An 8,095-nucleotide genomic window follows, 5' to 3' on the forward strand; every position below is an offset into this window, starting at 1 on the left:
ATGTGAGAAGGACTAGCCGAGGAAAGGCGGGTCTCGCCGGGTAAACGAGCGCGGAATGTCACTGATCGCCTGGATCTTACAACTCCGAAAACGCCAGATAAAATGCTCAAATAGGCTCTTTTTATAAATTAACCACAGATTTGAGCTTTAAACAACTATATTATCGCCTGAAAAAGTCTTTAAACTACGTTTTGTCACACATTAATAGTAGTATTTTTTACAAAAAAGACATCAAGCGATCAGAGACGAGCTGGCTCATATAGGCTCATATAGGGCAGAAGCCCCTCCCATGACACGAATTTGCGTCTGTTGTGTAGTTGTCACACGCAAATTAAGTGAGTAAACTCAAAATGTTCAAGCGTCCACCTTTGCGCGAATCACGTCCGGTGTGAACGCCACATTAGAATACAATAGTAATATCTACAACCAAGTAGTCTTAAGCTGCCAGGTCAGAATTAGGTCTAAACCTTCACTGTCTTGTTTAATTTATACCAGTAATCTAGGTGTATGAGCCCTTACCCTTTATTGAACAATACAAAATCAATAATCAGTCAATAACCATTTGAATGAATTCATGCGTATCCTCCAGCAGATTCTCTCATGGATGGTTGTTGGCCTTATAAGATGTACTAGAATGCTCTTTCTATTCTTATAGAACTGTCTTTATAAGCTGAAGTAAAAACTGAACAGTATTTTGTCTTTATAAAATAAACATGTATTTAAACAAAAGATAAAAAATACTGGTTACACAATGATTAATACTTATTAGCAAAATATCAAAAGGTTACAGATTATAATACTTCAGCTTATCCAATCTCAACAGGGCTGTCCTGTATGAGTGGACCAATACACAGGCTAATACCTTGTATGCAGTTCAAAGCAATACATTTAAAAAAATAACTTGTTCTCATCCGAGCAATTCAAGTTAAAATAATACAGCAGAGCAATTTGAGCAAATACTCGTAGAGAACTTATTTCTCCATGAGGATGCTCTTATCAAACAAATCAAACGATGCCCAGCCAAGAAACAAAAGACGGGTATTTCGTTTACATTGATCTCAATGCAGTTTCTTTGGGTTTTTCCAGAGGAACTGAAACTGCTGACCGGCTGTCAGTTGTCTTGTGTCACCCCAACAGAGGAAGCTGGTTTCATCATTCTTTGCCATTTTTGGACTTTCTTCCTCTTTGCTTAGGGTCTTGTCTCTAGTGTGTGCGTGTGTATGTATCTGGAAGTGTATTTGTAAGTTCACAATACCTTTCAATATTTATATAAGAATCCTCTCTTACAGTAATAAAATTAATTTAGTGTTAATCTATAATACAATAATGTATTTTAGATGTAATCTCAGCATGTGTTTGTGTTATGGCCTTTCTCATTATAGGTCAAGGGCATTAGAGCTGCAAGCAGATTTACTGAAACATGTCAAATGTGCTCGTTTTCAAGCGGGATGAATTCTGAACAGCGTAAGAGAAAGAAAGCCATTTCGCATGGGGGTTCTCAAACAGGTCTTAGGTGATACTCAGAAATCTTTACTCTTTTCATTAAAGTGCCAGATGAAGGGTTGTGAGACACTTTTTATTTTAAGTAAATAACTGTGACCCCAAAAAACGATTGGACTCCAACCAAAAGATTCCTAATTTCCCATTTCTGAGTAATTATACATGCATATAAGGTACATTATTTTTAAACAATTATGTATATATTTTACAATAAGTATATATATATAGGGTAAAAATAATTGTTTCAAACTTGCAACTTTAGTCACACATGCAAGTAAATTATTAATATTGATCAAATGTTTAAAGTAAAAAAATGTTTTTTTTTATTTCATGTTTTTAATATGTATGTATTGCGATATCAAACTAAATTTCTAACATAAAGACTTTTAATAGGTCTAAAAGTTACAAGGGCTTTGGTCATTTTTTATTATTATAATAAAGAAATTTTAAATGAATTTTGTTGTAATGAAAATGTATTGTTTGTATAACAAATGCAGATGATATGTGTTTTCATTTGTTTTTGTTACCCTCGCTATAACATTTTGTAACTAGTTCCAATTTCTAGTAATGATTAAAACAATTTAAAAATGATGAAACCCCTAATTAAAACGTTTTATTTGAATTAATTCTTCTTCAGTAAATTCTCTCCATTTGATTGAACATCTTGACTCCTGGTCTTCTTTCAAACATATCTGGTCCCTGGGTCCTGAACTGTTCTCCCCAACAATATATTGTTTAAATTGGTACTGCCGCCGCTAGTTATTATTTTGGAATAAATGTAAAAATACAAACTTGATGAAATGCATACTTGGTTTTAATGAATAGAACATTACATAGTGTAAAAATACAAAATAGAACTGTATTTAGTCTCTTTTATGTAATGTTTATGATGGTCATGGTTTATTTAGGATAACGTTTTCTTTTCCACGTTTAAGGATGTCACAGCTCTCAACGCGTGCTCGTGATTATTTAGCTCCGCCCACACGACACGCCTCCAGACGCTCGGTTTTATTTGGAAAGACTCAGTACAGCGTAGCTTTCTTTTATAAATATAATAAAACTAAAGACTTTTCAGAGATATGAAGGGCCATACTTCTCTATAGGTACTCAAGATTTACACGAGATTGACTGAAACTGAGTGTTTCACCCCCTTGAGAGTCTGATTACAAAAACTAAAGGCTCACCATTAAAAGCCATATCCCAAACACTTCAACATAAATCAAACATATACCGTACAGTCGCCTAGTTTGACCCAGTGTAAGATTAACGTTTCAAATGAATTCTACACTCCTATGGCCAACTTACTTTATTTAAAAAAATGGTAACACTAGCATTAGTTAACCAACCATGAATGAACAATACCTCTACAGGATTTATTAATGTTAGTTCATGTTAATCTCAACATTTTCAGATCCAGAGTTGTGTGTGTTAGCATTAGGTAATGCACTGTGAATGGAATGTTAATAAACACAAACATGTTATTACTAACATTAACAAAGGTTATTGCTCTCTGTTTGTGTGTGTCTTCTATTGCCTAGCAAAATAATATAACTTGTTGATGAAAATAATACGAGAACAATAAAAGTGCTTGTTAATAATAACGCTTCTGTGTTTTTGAAAAAAAAGTTTAATATTACAGTAATTGTAATGATCACCAACTGGAGTGCCTTTGAGAGCCACCAGAGGGCACTCCACACAAGACTATATTCACTCACTAACTACATTTCCCATAACTCACTGCCCGGACTCATCATCACTTATCACTGATCACATTCACCTGTACCTCATTTACTGATTGCATTTCACCTGTGTCTCACCATCCTGTTATTTCCTGTCTATTTATACCTTGGTCATTCATTTACTCACCGCTAAGTCTTGTTTAGTGTTACACTGCAATTCCGAGCATTCCCCTGGTTGTCTTGTCTCCTGGTTTTCTTGTTTTGGATTTCTTGCCCTGTTCCCTGGATTACTCTCTTGCCTCTGGTCCCTGCCTGTTTTGTTTGTTTGTTTGTTTCTTTCTTTGTTTGGACTGCCTGTCTGTGTATGACCCTTGCCTGTACCTTGGATTACGCTTCTGGATTGCCCTCAAATAAAAGCTGCATTTGGATCCACCTTCGAGTCTCGGAGCAATTCGTAACAGAAGACTTAGCCACACCATGGATCCAGCAGTTCGTCTCATGTGTCTTCGACAAGGTATACGTAGTATTGAGGACTATGTAGCTGAGTTTTTGGAACTCACCCCTCAAGTGGGCTTTGAGGAGGTGTCTCTTAGAGACTTTTTTCGAGGGGGACTGAGTGAACCATTATATTCAATGATGCCACTCAATGGCCCTGAATGGACTTTGGAGAGTTTCATTGACTGCGCCCTACTTCTCAGTGGCTCTGTGTTTACTGTGGGTGTCGTGGAGGAATGTGACATTTACTCTGTCCCCGCCAGTCCAGCCGAGCCTGCAAATCACGCCAGTCCAGCCGAGCCCGCACTTCACGCCAAATCTGCCGAAGCCAAGGCAGTATGCATCATGCCCGCCGCGCCTGAGACAGCGAGCGACATTACCGCCAAGCTAGAGCCTTCACCGCTGGTCTCGTCCAGCTCAGAGCCCTCTTCATCGCTGGTCCTGTCCAGCTCAGAGCCCTCTTCATCGCTGGTCCTGTCCAGCTCAGAGCCCTCTTCATCACTGGTCCTGTCCAGCTCAGAACCCTCTTCATCGCTGGTCCTGTCCAGCTCAGAGCCCTTTTCATCGCTGGTCCTGTCCAGCTCAAAGCCCTCTTCACCGCTGGTCCTGTCAAGTCCAGAGACAGAGCTTCACGTCACTTCTGCCGATCCAGAGACAGAGCTTCACGTCACTTCTGCCGATCCAGAGACAGAGCTTCACGTCACTTCTGCCGATCCAGAGACAGAGCTTCACGTCACTTCTGCCGATCCAGAGACAGAGCTTCACGTCACTTCTGCCGATCCAGAGACAGAGCTTCACGTCACTTCTGCCGATCCAGAGACAGAGCTTCACGTCACTTCTGCCGATCCAGAGACAGAGCTTCACGTCACTTCTGCCGATCCAGAGACAGAGCTTCACGTCACTTCTGCCGATCCAGAGACAGAGCTTCACGTCACTTCTGCCGATCCAGAGACAGAGCTTCACGTCACTTCTGCCGATCCAGAGACAGAGCTTCACGTCACTTCTGCCGATCCAGAGACAGAGCTTCACGTCACTTCTGCCGATCCAGAGACAGAGCTTCACGTCACTTCTGCCGATCCAGAGACAGAGCTTCACGTCACTTCTGCCGATCCAGAGACTGAGCTTCACGTCACTTCTGCCGATCCAGAGACTGAGCTTCACGTCACGTCTGCCCGTCAAGAGTCTCGTCCCGCTGAGCCTGAATCTGTTCCTCTTCCTCTTCCCGTGTCTGTGTCTTCGGACAAGATGGCCGACTCCACGCCTGTGTCTCTTGACAAGATGGCTGCCGCCGAGCCAGTGTCTCCGTACAAGTTGGCCGCCGCCGAGCCAGTGTCTCCGTACAAGATGGCCGCCGCCGAGCCAGTGTCTCCGTACAAGATGGCTGCCGCCGAGCCAGTGTCCCACGACAAGATGGTCTTCGCGGAGCCGGTGTCTGTTCCTCTTCCTGAGCCGGTGTCTGCTCCTGTTCCTGAGCCGGTGTCTGCTCCTGTTCCTGAGCCGGTGTCTGCTCCTGTTCCTGAGCCGGTGTCTGCTCCTGTTCCTGACACGGTGTCTGTTCCTGTTCCTGACACGGTGTCTGTTCCTGAGCCGGTGTCTGTTCGTGTTCCTGAGCCGGTGTCTGCTCCTGTTCCTGACACGGTGTCTGTTCCTGTTCCTGAGCCGGTGTCTGTTCCTGTTCCTGAGCCGGTGTCTGTTCATGTTCCTGAGCCGGTGTCTGTTCATGTTCCTGAGCCAGTGTCTGTTCGTGTTCCTGAGCCAGTGTCTGCTCCTGTTCCTGACACGGTGTCTGTTCCTGTTCCTGACACGGCGTCTGTTCCTGTTCCTGAGCCGTTGTCTATTCCTGTTCCTGAGCCGGTGTCTGTTCCTGTGCCATGGTCTCCTCCCTGGCCGCCTGAAGGGTCGTCTCCTCCCTGGCCGCCTGAATGGTCGTCTCTGCCCTGGTCGCCTACACAGCCTGATCCGCCCTAGCCGCCTGCACAGCCTGATCCGCCGTGGCCTCCCAGCTTGCCGCAGTCTCCAGGTCGTTATCCGCTCCACGGGCCTGGCCCTCCATCCCGCCCCCGGGTCCGCCTCCGCTCCTCCTCCCTCCGTGACAGTTTTAGGAGCGTCTGGAATCCGCTCCTTAAAGGGGGGGCTATGTAATGATCACCAGCTGGAGTGCCTTTGAGAGCCACCAGAGGGCACTCCACACAAGACTATATTCACTCACTAACTACATTTCCCATAACTCACTGCCCGGACTCATCATCACTTATCACTGATCACATTCACCTGTACCTCATTTACTGATTGCATTTCACCTGTGTCTCACCATCCTGTTATTTCCTGTCTATTTATACCTTGGTCATTCATTTACTCACCGCTAAGTCTTGTTTAGTGTTACACTGCAATTCCGAGCATTCTCCTGTCTTGTCTCCTGGTTTTCTTGTTTTGGATTTCTTGCCCTGTTCCCTGGATTACTCTCTTGCCTCTGGTCCCTGCCTGGTTTTTGTTTGTTTGTTTTGTTTGTTTGTTTCTTTGTTTGGACTGCCTGTCTGTGTATAACCCTTGCCTGTACCTTGGATTACGCTTCTGGATTGCCCTCAAATAAAAGCTGCATTTGGATCCACCTTCGAGTCTCGGAGCAGTTCATAACAGTAATAGTAAAATCTTTAATATTAGTCTGTTTCAAATAAAGGTGCTATTTGAGAGTGTGCGCTGAAGCTGATCACTGGTATAATGAAGCGCTGTGGGTTATTAATGAATGAACAATTGTAAAATGAAGATCTTAGAAGGTTAATTAACAACCAAACGCTCATATATGAGAACAATCAGATATTTATACAAAATAAATACATTAACTTTTTTTTGCACAAAATCACGCACAGGTGAACTAGGTTACACAGTCAGAAGGCCTATAACTCCTGTCATCCCCTGTTTGAGAGCGCTCGCTGAAACTGAAGATGATCAACGGTACAATGAAGCGCTGCGGGTTAACTCAACCAAATGCATCCTATATGAGATTATACAGGTGCTGGTCATATAATTAGAATATCATCAAAAAGTTGATTTATTTCACTAATTCCATTCAAAAAGTGAAACTTGTATATTATATTCATTCATTACACGCATACTGATATATTTCAAATGTTTATTTCTTTTAATTTTGATGATTTTAACTGACAACTAAGGAAAATCCCAAATTCAGTATCTCAGAAAATTAGACTATTGTGAAAAGGTTCAATATTGAAGACACCTGGTGCCACACTCTAATCAGCTAATTAACTCAAAACACCTGCAAAGGCCTTTAAATGGTCTCTCAGTCTAGTTCTGTAGGCTACACAATCATGGGGAAGACTGCTGACCTGACAGCTGTCCAAAAGATGACCATTGACACCTTGCACAAGGAGGGCAAGACACAAAAGGTCATTGCAAAAGAGGCTGGCTGTTCACAGAGCTCTGTGGCCAAGCACATTAATAGAGAGACGAAGGGAAGGAAAAGATGTGGTAGAAAAAAAAGTGTATAAGCAATAGGGATAACCGCACTCTAGAGAGAATTGTGAAACAAAACCCATTTAAAAATGTGGGGGAGATTCACAAAGAGTGGACTGGAGCCGGAGTCAGTGCTTCAAGAACCACTACACACAAACGTATGCAAGACATGGGTTTCAGCTGTCGCACTCTTGAACAACAGAAGCGTCACGTCTGGGCTAAAGACAAAAAGGACTGGACTGCTGCTGAGTGCTCCAAAGTTATGTTCTCTGATGAAAGTAAATCTTGCATTTCCTTTGGAAATCAGGGTCCCAGAGTCTGGAGGAAGAGAGGAGAGGCACACAATCCACGTTGCTAAAGGTCCAGTGTAAAGTTTCCACAGTCAGTGATGGTTTGGGGTGCCATGTCATCTGCTGGTGTTGGTCCACTGTGTTTCTGAGGTCCAAGGTCAAAGCAGCCGTAGACCAGGAAGTTTTAGACCAACTTTATGGAGATGCAGATTTCATTTTCCAACAGGACTTGCACACAGTGCCAAAGCAACCAGTACCTGTTTTAAGGACCATGGTATCCCTGTTCTTAATTGGCCAGCAAACTCGCCTGACCTTAACTCCATAGAAAATCTTTGGGGTATTGTGAAGAGGAAGATGCGATACACCAGACCCAACAATGCAGAAGAGCTGAAGGCCACTATCAGAGCAACCTGGGCTCTCATAACACCTGAGCAGTGCCACAGACTGATGAACTCCATGCCACACCGCATCGCTGCAGTAATTCAGAAAAAAGGAGCCCCAACTAAGTATTGAGTGCTGGACATGCTCATACTTTTCAGTTGGCCAAGATTTCTAAAAATCCTTTCTTTGTATTGGTCTTAAGTAATATTCTAATTTTCTGAGATACTGAATTTTGGATTTTCCTTAGTTGTCAGTTATAATCATCAAAATTAAAAGAAA

The 8,095-nt window shown here is 42.8% G+C and overlaps 1 protein-coding gene across 1 annotated transcript in view; it reads right to left on the bottom strand.

Moving 5' to 3' along the window:
• Positions 1 to 8,095, bottom strand: part of LOC307126351 (GTPase IMAP family member 9-like) — a 584,370-nt gene that overhangs the window by 364,839 nt on the left and 211,436 nt on the right. The gene's annotated exons all lie outside the window — the stretch shown is intronic.

This window comes from Gobio gobio, assembly GCF_949357685.1.
Source record: "Gobio gobio genome assembly, chromosome: 1".
Classification (NCBI taxonomy): Eukaryota; Metazoa; Chordata; class Actinopteri; order Cypriniformes; family Gobionidae; genus Gobio; species Gobio gobio.